Here is a 12,268-nt window from a genome sequence, read left to right as displayed (position 1 = left end):
TAAAAGGGGGAACAAAATACCCATGGAAGGAGTTGTAGAGACTAAGGAGCAGAGACTGAAGGAAGGACAATCCGGAGACTGCTCCACCTGGGAATCCTTCCCATATTCAATCTAGACACTATTGTGGATGCCAGCAAGTGCTGGATGACAGGAGCCTGATAGAGCTGTCTCCTGAGAGGCTCTAACAGTACCCGACTAATACAGAAATAGAGGCTCACAGCCATCCATTGGACTGAGTACAGGCTCCCCAATGAAGGAGCTAGAGAAAGGAGCCAAGGACCTGAAGGGTTTGCAGCCCCTTAGGACAAACAACAATATGAACTAACTAGTACCCTCAGAGCTCCCAGGGGCTAAACCACCAACCAAAGAGTACTCATGGTGGGACTCATGGCTCCAGCAGCATATGTATAGCAGAGGATGGCCTAGTCAGTCATCAATGGGAGGAGAGGCCCTTGGCCCTGTGAAGGTTCTATGCTCCAGTGTAGGGGAATGCCAGGGGCAGTAAGCAGGAGTGGGTAGGGTGGTGAGCAGGGGAAGGGGAGAGGGAACAGGTTTTTTTTGTTTGTTTGTTTGTTTTGTTCTGTTTTTGTTTTTTTTGAGGGGAATAGAACATAAAATATTCTTGGTTTTAGCTCATTAAAAGGGGTTACTATTTGTAAAATTTAAAAAAAAATAGGAGAAAATATTATGGTACCCAGAATGACAACAGCTTTTTTTTTTTTTTTTTTTTTTATTCAGCTTGGGGTCTGTCTGGTGTTTAGAGGTTTCAGCTTAATTGTATTGCATTTTATGTGGATCAACTATCATTCTGATTTGGCCTGGCTTACTAAAATATAGTTGGGAAACTCAGTGCCAAACACTGGCTTCCTATAACTGTTGTTTAAGATCTGCTAAAACAACTAATAGGACACAGATGTCAGGTAAGAAAACAGGATGGGCACAGGGTACCTTGTACTGCCAGAAAGCAATGAAGTGGAAAAGCACAGTACAAATGGCAGACTGAACAAGAATGGGGCATCTTAAGACTACCTGTGCATCCTTCTATGCACAGACTAGAGCTATGAAAAATTTACCGTTAAAGCATTTTAATGTAAAATAGATCAGTCATTTTAAAGACTCAATGAGTATAGCTTTTGCATACTTGCTGAATTTAATCATTTTATTGGGAATACTAATGAATAAGTCTCAATTTCACAAAGGAATTTTAAAATCATGTGCTTTGGATTCCTGAGTTGATGCCATCTAAGTATAACATTGCAGAAAAATGTACAACATTGAGTCTCCAACGCATGCTTAAATAATAGCACACACAATATCATTATATTAAACAAAGCCCCCAAAAATTCTCTCTTAAGAATAGCTTGTGAGATTGGTGGGCCCATATTATTTGGAACTATTTTATAAATCTTAACACATCATTTATGTGTACAATTGATATGTTTTGGTAAATTTCAAAATTAAATAAAGATAACTTTAAACTTTAAGTGGAAATGTTTTGTAAAGTGTTTTTTACACATGTAATTAACTAAAAAATAGCTTCACTTGAAAAATAAAATTGGTTTTTAATAATTACAAAGCTAGTAAATAGCAGATACAATATGACATGGCATTAATGCAATAACTAAAATTTATGACTATCTCCCTTAAAGTAGACATTTTTTTAAGAAGTGAAAGTGTAAGAAAAATTATTTTCCTGCATTATAAGGGATAGGAAATGAAGTTCTATGAAGTACTTAAAGAGCTGTCCTCAGTGTACTTAATAAGGAGGCTTTGTCCCTTTATATAGTCTAACACAAGCCAATAAACTATATAATAATCCACTACCATAAAAATCTGATAAGAACAAAATAAGGATGCTGAGTTAGTTCCCAACATTATCAGTTCTCGGAAAGGGTGCTGGAGGAAGACCACTCAGTTCTACTGAAGGGAACGAAGGCCATGGGAGATTGACGATGTTCCAATGAATACATAGGTAACACAAATTAGCATTTTTATTTTCTAATTTTAATTTTGATGGAGGAAGTCATAAGTGGAACCAGACATGAAAGGACAGGGTACATGATGTGAATTTCCCAAAGAATCAATAAAATTATAATGTTGAAAGAAAAGCCATAAGAATTTTTATAGAAAGAATGTAGATATTTATAAGTATCACATATGAAAGTGTGCTATAATAATGTTAATGATTTTGTATTACCTAATCTTACTTCAGAAGGCAGGCCATATACTCATGAGACAGAGCAGTCAAAATTGCAGCTTCTGCCCACCTCACTGGCCTTCCACTTCTCCGACATGTGTGCATCTTTAAGAGGATACCTTGATCTGCTATTTGAGCCCTAAATGCCTGATGCTCCTCCTGGTATCTTTGGGCTTGAGAAGAGAACCTACTTTACATCTTATTTACCTGAGCTTCTGGCTCAGGAGAATCTTTCTCTACAGTCCTAGTGTTCTACTGCCTGCAACAAGGGCTGCAGAACCCATTCCTACAGCCAATTAAGGCCAGAGAGGCTAAAGATTCTAAGCTAGATGTTTAAATTGAGGGTCAGTTCCTGGACGCAAAGATGAATACACACTTTCAACACTGTAAAAAATTAAAATATTGGTTTTGCGTTTTTAATCAATGTCTATGTGATTATGTATATTTAAGTTAAGGTAGTGTCAGAAGCCAGTGGTAACACATACCTTGAAGATTGAGTTATAGACAACTGAAAGACATCTTACATGAGTGTCCATGTGGTAGGATACAGTGTCCTTTGTGTATACGATGAATGAGTGGTATAGCTGGGTCTTGAGATAGAGTAATTCTGTTTTCTTTGTAACCGACTCATTGATTTCCATAGCTACTGTACAAATTTGAAATTCCAACAGCATTGGAGAAGTTGTTCTCAGTCCAATGGATGGCTTGCTTCATATTCTCAATAATATGAGATGTCAATTATGTTTTGGATCTTAGCCATTCTGGGTTTTTTGTTTGTTTGTTTGTTTGGTTGGTTGGTTTGGTTTAGTTTGGTTTGGTTTGGTTTGGTTTTGGTTTTTTGAGACAGGGTTTCTCTGTATAGCCCTGGCTGTCCTGGAACTCACTCTGTAGAACAGGCTGGCCTTGAACTCAGAAAGTTTGCCTGCCTCTGCCTCCCAAGTGTTGGAATTAAAGGTATTCACCATCACTGCCGGAATCTTAGTGATTCTGACAGGTGTAGGATGGAATGAATCTCAGAGTCATTTTGAGTTGCATTTTCCCGATGCAAAGTTTTTCCCATTAATTAATTTATTTTTCCACTACAGTTCTGTACAGCAGCCTCCCAATCCTCCAAATCCTTCTTCACATAGCTGCTTCCTCCTCTCTTTCCTCTATAGGAAAGGAGAGCCCCCAACCCCCAACCCCTACCCCACCCCTGTACAAACCCACCATGGCATTTCAAGTTACAGCAGTACTAGGCCAGCCCTTTCCCACTGAGGCCAGGCAAAGCAGCCCAGTTAAGGGTAAAGGATCCACAGGCAGGCCAGAGTCAGGGACAGCCAATACTCCAGTTGTTGTGGGACTTGCAGGATATTTTGACTTCTTTATAACCACTTGATTTCTATCAGACATAGTTACATATCTCAATACTAGAAAAGATGATTTTAGGAATTTTTATTTTATATATATATATTTTTCATAATGATATAATATAATTGCATTCTTTTACCCTCTGTTTCTTTCTACAAAACTACAAATACACTCTCCTTGCTTTTTCTTAAATTTATGACATTGTTTTCTTTAATGACATATAACAAAAATTTTCAAAACATAATTACAAACTGTTCAAACTATATAGTATCACATGTATGAACATTTGGTTTTGGACAATTAATTGTATAATCAAAATTCCTCCATTCTCAGTTTTCTCCCATTGCCTGAATTGCTTTGCCTAAGGTTGAGTATCTGTGACTTTTCTCATTTTCATGATAGCAAATCCATTTTTGTAGCAGTTGCTCAAGTCCTGTTTAGCTAGCAATATTAACAAGACTCTGAAGTTTCCAGGAGACTCAGTCCCACAACAAGCCCCATCTTCCCTGGCTCTTACAGTCTTTCTTCTCTCTCTCTGCTGATGTATTAGCCCTGGGTGCAGAAATCGTGTTGTAAATATCTACTGAAACTAGGCTCTTGAAATTTCATTATGATTGAGTGTGGTTACCATAGTAGTCTCCATCTGTTGCAAAGAGAGCTTAAATGAGGAGTGAGAATGGTTTTTCTGTGGTTATAAGAATAAATATTTTGATGTACTAAGGTATTTCCCTGGTTTAGTAAAGTGAAGGTTTCAAGTTCTACTCCTAGACACGTGACTTCTCTAGTCAAGATAATTGGCTATGTTTCTAGTTCCTTTTAAGCATGTCTTAATTTCAATTAAAGATTTGATCAATGTTAAGCATAACAGTATTGCATGCTTATATTATCCTGGTGCCATTTTAAGATTTGAATAAAAGGAAATCACATTGTGATCCACAATGTGAAATCACAGATCTTCTCAAGTGTTTGAGATATACATACATACATACAAACATACATACATACATGTGCATATATACTGTAGATTATAAGTGCATGAAACAAATTAAACAATAAAATATTAGTGTTCATATTTCATATTACTAAAAGTACTATAGTTAAATAAATTGTCTTTTTCATCATTTCTTTTTTAAACTGGGATTAAGTGAAAACATTGCTTTTTCATGGGACAAATACTATGAGTGAACACAATAAAAATGCAGAATGTAATTACAATGTCTCAGAGACATAGAACTTCTTTTACTTAGATAAAAACTTCAGCTTATCAGCAATTGGAATTAGAAACGTCCACATTCAGACATCTATACATTTTCCAGTCTCAATGCTGGGATTAATAAATCCATTCTCTGGTTTCCTTTCTTCTTTGCCATTTTTTCTTATTTTTGGGAAGTTGACTTTATTTTTTTTGTTTGATTGTTTTTTTCTATTATAAACATTGTTATGTTGCTAAGTGTTTAGAGAGTGTCTCTGCCTTTGAAGTGTGACATATCACAGTCTTCTTCTTCGCCAGGGACCTGCTGGGCTTGAAGTCTCTTTGGGATGAAGTGGGCCTGCATTCTTGTTCTAGAAAATCACAAACCACTAAAAGTGACAACACACACACATACACACACACACACACACACACACACACACACACACACACACACACACCTGGACAAGTGGAAAAGGAAGGAAAAAATATAAGAGCTTCAGGATGAAGCTGGATGTCACAAAATGCTGTCACTTAAACATGACATTGCTATCACAATCAGAAACCAACAAAAGTAATTTTCTTCACCTGAATCACACAAGATCAAATTCTGCTATATATAGAATATAAGATCTATAGGCACCAGTCCTTACTGAAGTCCTATTGTCAGGTGATGATTTCTCAGAGGTAGAAAAGTTTTCTTTTACCAAAATGTGACCACCGATAAGATGCCCACAATCAAGGGGACATGCCAATTTCCATAGATACAGCTCAACACAAACTGTACATAGTGAGCTATCAAAAAATAAAAGTACATAAAGTTGAAAAGATTGAACATGTGAAAATAGAAGAAGGGAAGTAAGGGTGTATATGATTATATTTTATTGTATACATGCATGAAATTCTCAGAAACAGAAATAAATACATGGGAAATTGTTGAATTCTACTTTTGAAGACAATATTTGATTTCATATTGAATTGTAAAGTGAAGAAAAGAATATATGACTCCTATTTTATTACATATAATTTGGTGTTTTGGATATTTTATTGATTTAGTGCACTCCTTTATAACAGAGGAAAATTGTTTTGCATAGATAGGCAGATAGGAAGATAAATATGTAGATATTAGTTTGAAAAATATGGGTAAAGAATGAGTCCAAAACTATTACAATAACCTGCAAGAGGTTATGTTTTAATATAGAAAATGTTTTAGATGTGTATCCAGTTTTAATAATGTTAATGTGGCATTGTCAATGTCCTTTACCAATAATAATATTTATGAAAATATTAAATCAACCTTGAACAATTTTAAATATTCCTTGAATATGTGTCTTACAAAATTGTCCCTAAAATGCTATCATGTTAACTTACACTAAATCATTCAAAATTCATAAATATAAATTCTCTGTCCATGTATTTATTTCCTCCTTTTAGAGTTCTGTGTGATATGTTTGATAATGTTTGCTCCCCAGTGTTTCTAACATCAATCCCCTTTTGTCCCACCTTCAAACCCATGTTCTCTTTTGGTGTGTATGTGTGTGTTTGTGTGTTTGTGTGTGTGTGTGTGTGTATGCATGTTTGTGGGGAGTGGTAAGTGCAGGCCAGAGGTCTTAACTGTATAGTTTTCTACTAGAACATGGTAATTTTGTCAGGAACCACTCTCATACAAAAAATAAAAAAATAAAAATAAAAAATAAAAAAAACCCAGAGCATGACTCTCCAAGCAAACTGTCCATCTCTATGAGAATTTTGTTAACTTATGGCTATCACTTTTCCATTCTGAGGCTGAATCTTGAGGTTTTGGATATAGTGCATGCTGTTGGAAAATAATTTTTTAAAAAAAGCCTGTTAGTGTAATGTTAAGTCATGATGATAATCTCAGTACTTCTATTTATTTCATAAGAGTAGCATGTTACCCTCTAAGGCCTAAAACTTATCTAGCCCAAGTTCTTTTTCCCAATTATGGGCTCATGTATTACTTTAATCTTGTGAGATTTAAAATTCAAGCAGAAAAAGATCAGTTACTCCCACGGTGTTCATATCATTTTGGTACCAGTGGGCATGTTGATACCACAATCATTACTATAGCTTGCACAGTGCACAGTTGGTCAAGATGGATAACTCTCTCTTTCTTCTGTATTCACTACCTTGTAAAGATTACTAATGGAGAAGAATCTCCTAGGTCAGTATTTGCTTGATTTCTTCATGGATTTTGACAAAAATATGTTTTGTCTTTAAAAAGAGGATCTTACTATCAGGATCTAGAGAATAAACTATAGCATTGGCCAAAACTGTAACATTGAGAGGGCCGTGAGACCTCACTGGTTAACAACTCCAAAAAATTAATACACTTAGATTTCAGCTTGTTAACCTGCAGTGTCTCCTGTGGGCATTAGTATTCTGCTATAGGCTAACAGATTTTTTTATATTGCTCTATTTAAAGGTAGCTCCAATTCCTTGTATTCGACTTTTGCTTCAATATTTCTCAAATGTTAGCTTCCATTTCCTCTCCTGTTATTTCCTTTTCTTGCATCATGTACATTTTGATGAATATATAAATTCTTATCATGAATATGGCTGTCATAATTTATTGTCATGAAACAAAATATACTTTTTCTTAAAAGCAAAATAGTAACTTGTATAATAAATAAGCAGAAAAAAAAGCATTTACAAGATAAAATGCAAAAGGGCTAAACTTGTGTTAATTTTTATAACAGATGTTTAATGATCATAAATAACAAACTGGAAAGCCAAAAAAGATCATAGCTATAACAAAAGTTACTTTCTAATGACATAGTTATAATATTTAGATTACTATTTACTGATGTATTTACCTCCAATAAATTTCCAGACTTGTCTAATGTGAAAAGTTATGGAACTGAAAATCATCAGCATATCCTTTTCAAGTTTTCTGTGAGAAGAATGGAGTGAATTACTAATAAATCATTTGTGTTCTGTTTTTTTACTCCTCTGTTTATAACTTCTAAGTCTAATAGAAAGAAATACAGTCTTTATTCAAGTTTTAGAAAGGAGGAATTAGATATAGCACCTCATATATTTTATAGCACCAAGTTATTCATTGTAGTAACCAAGTTATTGTGATGGTTAAATGAAGGACCTAACTCACAGCCTTTCTCTCAAGGCTCATGAATCTATGTGGTAGAGGTGATCTATGTGTAAGACCTAGAATTAAACATGAAACAAAGAAACTGTATTAGAAGCTGCAAAGGAAAATGAACAAGTAACATATACAGGCAGACCTATTAGAATTGCAATCAATTTCTCAATATAGACTCTTAAAGCCAGAAGGACATAGACAGATCTGCAGACTTCAAGAGACAAAAGATCCCAGCCCAAACTATCATACACTGCAAAACTTTCCATAATCATTAATGGAATAAACAAGATATCCCATAATAAAGTCAAATTCAAACTATATCTTCTTGCAAACTCAGCACTACAGAAGCTTTAATAAAGAGAATCAAAGGAGGTTAATTGCACCCATGAAAACACTGGATGAAGTAATCTCACAGCTGAGATTGCTTTAGAGGAACAGTGAGGGGCCTCTTTCTGCAGGTGAAGGCTGAGCACATCTAGAGAGGCTGGGGGCATGAATATGCACACACATATGCAGGAAGCTACCCGAAAGATACAGGTACTTTTTTGTGGTTTGCGTGGGAGCAGAGTAGGTTGTTTTCTGTACCTGGGTATATTGTTCCTGCAAGTAGAATTTAATATGGTATGTTAATGTCCTGAGTTCATGCCATTACCAGAGACTGTCTTGATGTCATATTTTATGTTTGAGTGTATTGTAATCACAAATAATACCTAAACGTATTTCAATTTTACTTTATTACTGGAGATTTATTTTGTTACCTATTTGGTCTATTTTAGAGGAAATTCCATAAGCAACTTGTTAGAATTTATGTTCTTTGTCATTTGGGTAGACCAATCTGCCTATACCTATCTGATCCATTAGATGTGTAATGTGAGTCAACTGTGAGGTTTCTGTTTGTGGTCTGGCCCAATGACCTGCCTATAAAAAAATAGGGTTATTGAAATTTCCTACTACTTCTGATAATCTTAGCACTTCTATTTACTTCATAATAGTAGCATGTTACCCTCTAAGGCCTATAACTTATCTAGCCCAAGTTCTGTTTCCCAATTATGGGTTTATGTATTACTTTAATCTTGTAAGATTTTAAATTCAAGCAGAAAAAGACCAGTTACTCCCACGATGTTCATATCATTTTGGTACCAGTGGGCATGTTGATATCACAATCATTACTATAGCTTGCACAGTTCACCTGTGTCTTGAAGTACAATATCATGGTTTGTTTTATGGGACCAGGTGTTCCAGAGCTTGTTGCATATGTTTAGGATTTTAATGTTTTCTTGGTTAATTGCAGCATGGGTTGGATTATATCTTCTAATTACTTTTAATTTGAAATATACTTTGTAAAGGATTAGTTCAGTAACACTTTCTTGTAGTTTTATTGTTGTTTTGTTTTATTCTTTTTCTCTTTAGTTTGAATAATTTTACAAGTCCTTTCACTTTAGTTTGGTTCTTATCTCTGGAAGAGGCCTTTCTTGTATATAGCAAAAACAAATAATTTGTTTCTTAATCCATTAAATTGACCTGCATCTTTTGATTATGAAATTAAAACCACAAATATTTAAAATTATTATTTGAAATTATTTGTTGATTGTTGTCATTTATGCAAAAACTTTTAAATTAGATATTAGGAGACACACATGCTCCAATGAATGGTTACAATCAGAAGTACATATAGATAGTTCAGAATAAGGAAACTATTCTCAAAGCTAATTAAAATTGATGAACTTGCATCTGTGAAAGAGTCTGTTAGAGAGGAAGAAATAGGAGAGCGGCAGAACGATGTAGAGGCACAGTCAGACAAGTGCACCTTATATTTTAATGACACGGTCAAATAAAACAGCTAGTTAATTAAAATTATGTTTTCTTACCCATTCATCCTCTGTTATGGTCCAACTGAATAAAAGTGGATGGGTGTGAGTACTTTTGTAGTGAAAACACTGATCACTTTTATCTTTATTTTAAGGCCATTTTATCCCATGTGTTATTAGAATTTGCAATTTTCTTCATCTATTTTTGGAATTACATTTATTTTCAAGGAGCATAATTTCTATGTGGCGAAAATAAATATATTTGGATGCTCTATTCTATATGCAAAATCATCAAAGAGGGATTATCCTGTTTTCCAGCACCATATAAATAAGATAGAAGTTTGAAATATGCAATGCTTTATTTATGATAAAAGCTTATACATAATACTAAAGTTTTCCTCCCAACCAACAGAGAAGAGAATATTATGCAAATAATTTTGATAAAAATATAGAAAACATTTTTATCTGGCAAGAAACAGAGCTGGCAGTTCTACTCAGTATAACTAAGTGACCCTTTGGGAAGAAAGAGAGAAGGTAGTATTTTGGTGAAGTCAAAATTAATACTACAAAATGGGGAATGATGTATGCTAGTCCAAAGTAAATACAACCTTACTTGCAAATCCTTTTATTCTCAGTAAATCTATTAAAAATGAATCCTTCAACAAAAACTATAATAAATGGCAATTAAGTTAAAATAATTGTATGGATATAGTTAAATAAATTTGCAATAAAATAAAATAAATGTCAGAAATAAATACTAGAAATAATAAAAAAGTGGGTTTTTCAAGAGTTTTTAAGGTGGAAAATTATGAAAAAGAGAATTGTACATTTCAAATAATGTCCACATAAATATATAACTGTACTTATACAGAGAACAGAGAAATGCTTTATAATAATATGCAAAAATAAATGATTATGTTGAGGTTTACTGTCTGAAGTTGTGTCTCTGTCCTTCCTCGCCTACCTAAGCCATTCTTTGACTTTAACGAACATTTGATGGTCAGTTAACTGGAGAGGACATGGAAGGCATAACTTCCTGGGTGAAAATACAGAACTGAAAAGAAGAAAGAGGAAGACCTTTTTTTGCCAGGAGACAAAACAGGAGATGAACATAACTATGGAAAATGTAGCTATCCAACTGGCTGGCTGGGGCAGGTGGTCAGGTGAGCTTAGATGAGCTACTTGAGGGTCTGCCCAGCTAATGCCTAGCCTTTGAAATATTAAAACGTCTGGTTCTGTGCCCCAGTGTAGGGGAATGCGAGGGCCAGAAAGTGGGAGAGGGCGGGGTGGCAGGAGTGGGGAAGTGGGAGGCAACAGAGATTTGTTTTTGTTGTTTTTGTTTGTTTCTTTGTTTTTTGGAGGGGAAACTGGGAATGGAGAAATTTACATGTAAATAAAGAAAATATCTAAAATAAAAAAAATAAATAAAAAGTCTTTGATGGTTATTTGGGGGAACTGACTAATTAACAAATAACTGCCACTGCATTAATTTCCAGCATTAATATATACAGAATAATAATGACTATTTTACACAATTATAAAGAATTATAATGTATATTATTAGCATGAAAAACTTTAAAATGTATCACAGAAAAATTTTGGAGAAATAAGCTGGTTGATGATGAACATAGATTATTTAAAGTTCTAATTTTTAGAATATGTATTCATTTTTTTAAAGATACAGTTCCATGAATTGAAAAATAAATCAGTTTCAAATAGAATAAAATAGAATATAAGTGAAGAAGATTGACTCATTAGTTAAGTGGTACTATGACTAAATATTCAAAATCAACAACTTAAGAGAGAAAAGATTCATATTATCTACAGATTTTGGAATAGTCAGAATACCAAGTGATCATCTGTTTCGATGTCCATCTCTGTCTCAAAGGTACCCTCACCACATACACATTGGTTTTGTTTCTTCTCTTCTTCCCCTGTCTCTTTATTCTTACATTATGTTGACTTCAATGTTTTTCACATATTAAAGCCTTTCTTTCATAAATTTCCAGATCTACATGGCCAAATTCTGTCCTTCTTCAACTACTCAGGATGTAAAATCTCAAGAGAAACATTGAGCCAATTTTCGGCCTAAAAAAAAAATTACACTTAAATTTCTAGAACATATCAATATCCTTATGAAGGTAACTAAAGGATAATGATTATGTAGATAAGAAGAATCAGATACTCTTTCTAAAAGGCACATCAAAGCATATCAATTTGAAAAAGTCAGGTATCTTTCAATAAATGTAAGGCAAAAATACAATCCAACTTTAGATCTCTGTAGTAAAATTTTCTTTTTACATAATTAACTTTTCTTTTTTTTTTTTAGATATTTTCCTTATTTACATTTCAAATAATATCTCCTTTCCTGGTTTCCCCTAGAGGGGGAAAAAAAAAATCTGTTCCCTACCCTCCTCCCCCTGCTCACCAACCCACCCTCTCCCACTTCCTGGCCCTGGCATTCCCTTACACAGGGGCATAGAACCTTCACAGGACCAAGGGCCTGTCCTCCCTTTGATGACAACCAGGCCATCATCTGCTATACATATGCTGCTGGAGCCATGAGTCCCACCATGTGTACTCTTTGGTTGGTAGTTTAGTCC

The sequence above is a fragment of the Mastomys coucha genome, unplaced genomic scaffold, assembly GCF_008632895.1.
Source record: "Mastomys coucha isolate ucsf_1 unplaced genomic scaffold, UCSF_Mcou_1 pScaffold9, whole genome shotgun sequence".
NCBI lineage: Eukaryota > Metazoa > Chordata > Mammalia > Rodentia > Muridae > Mastomys > Mastomys coucha.
Note: the sequence above shows the minus strand (reverse complement) of the source record.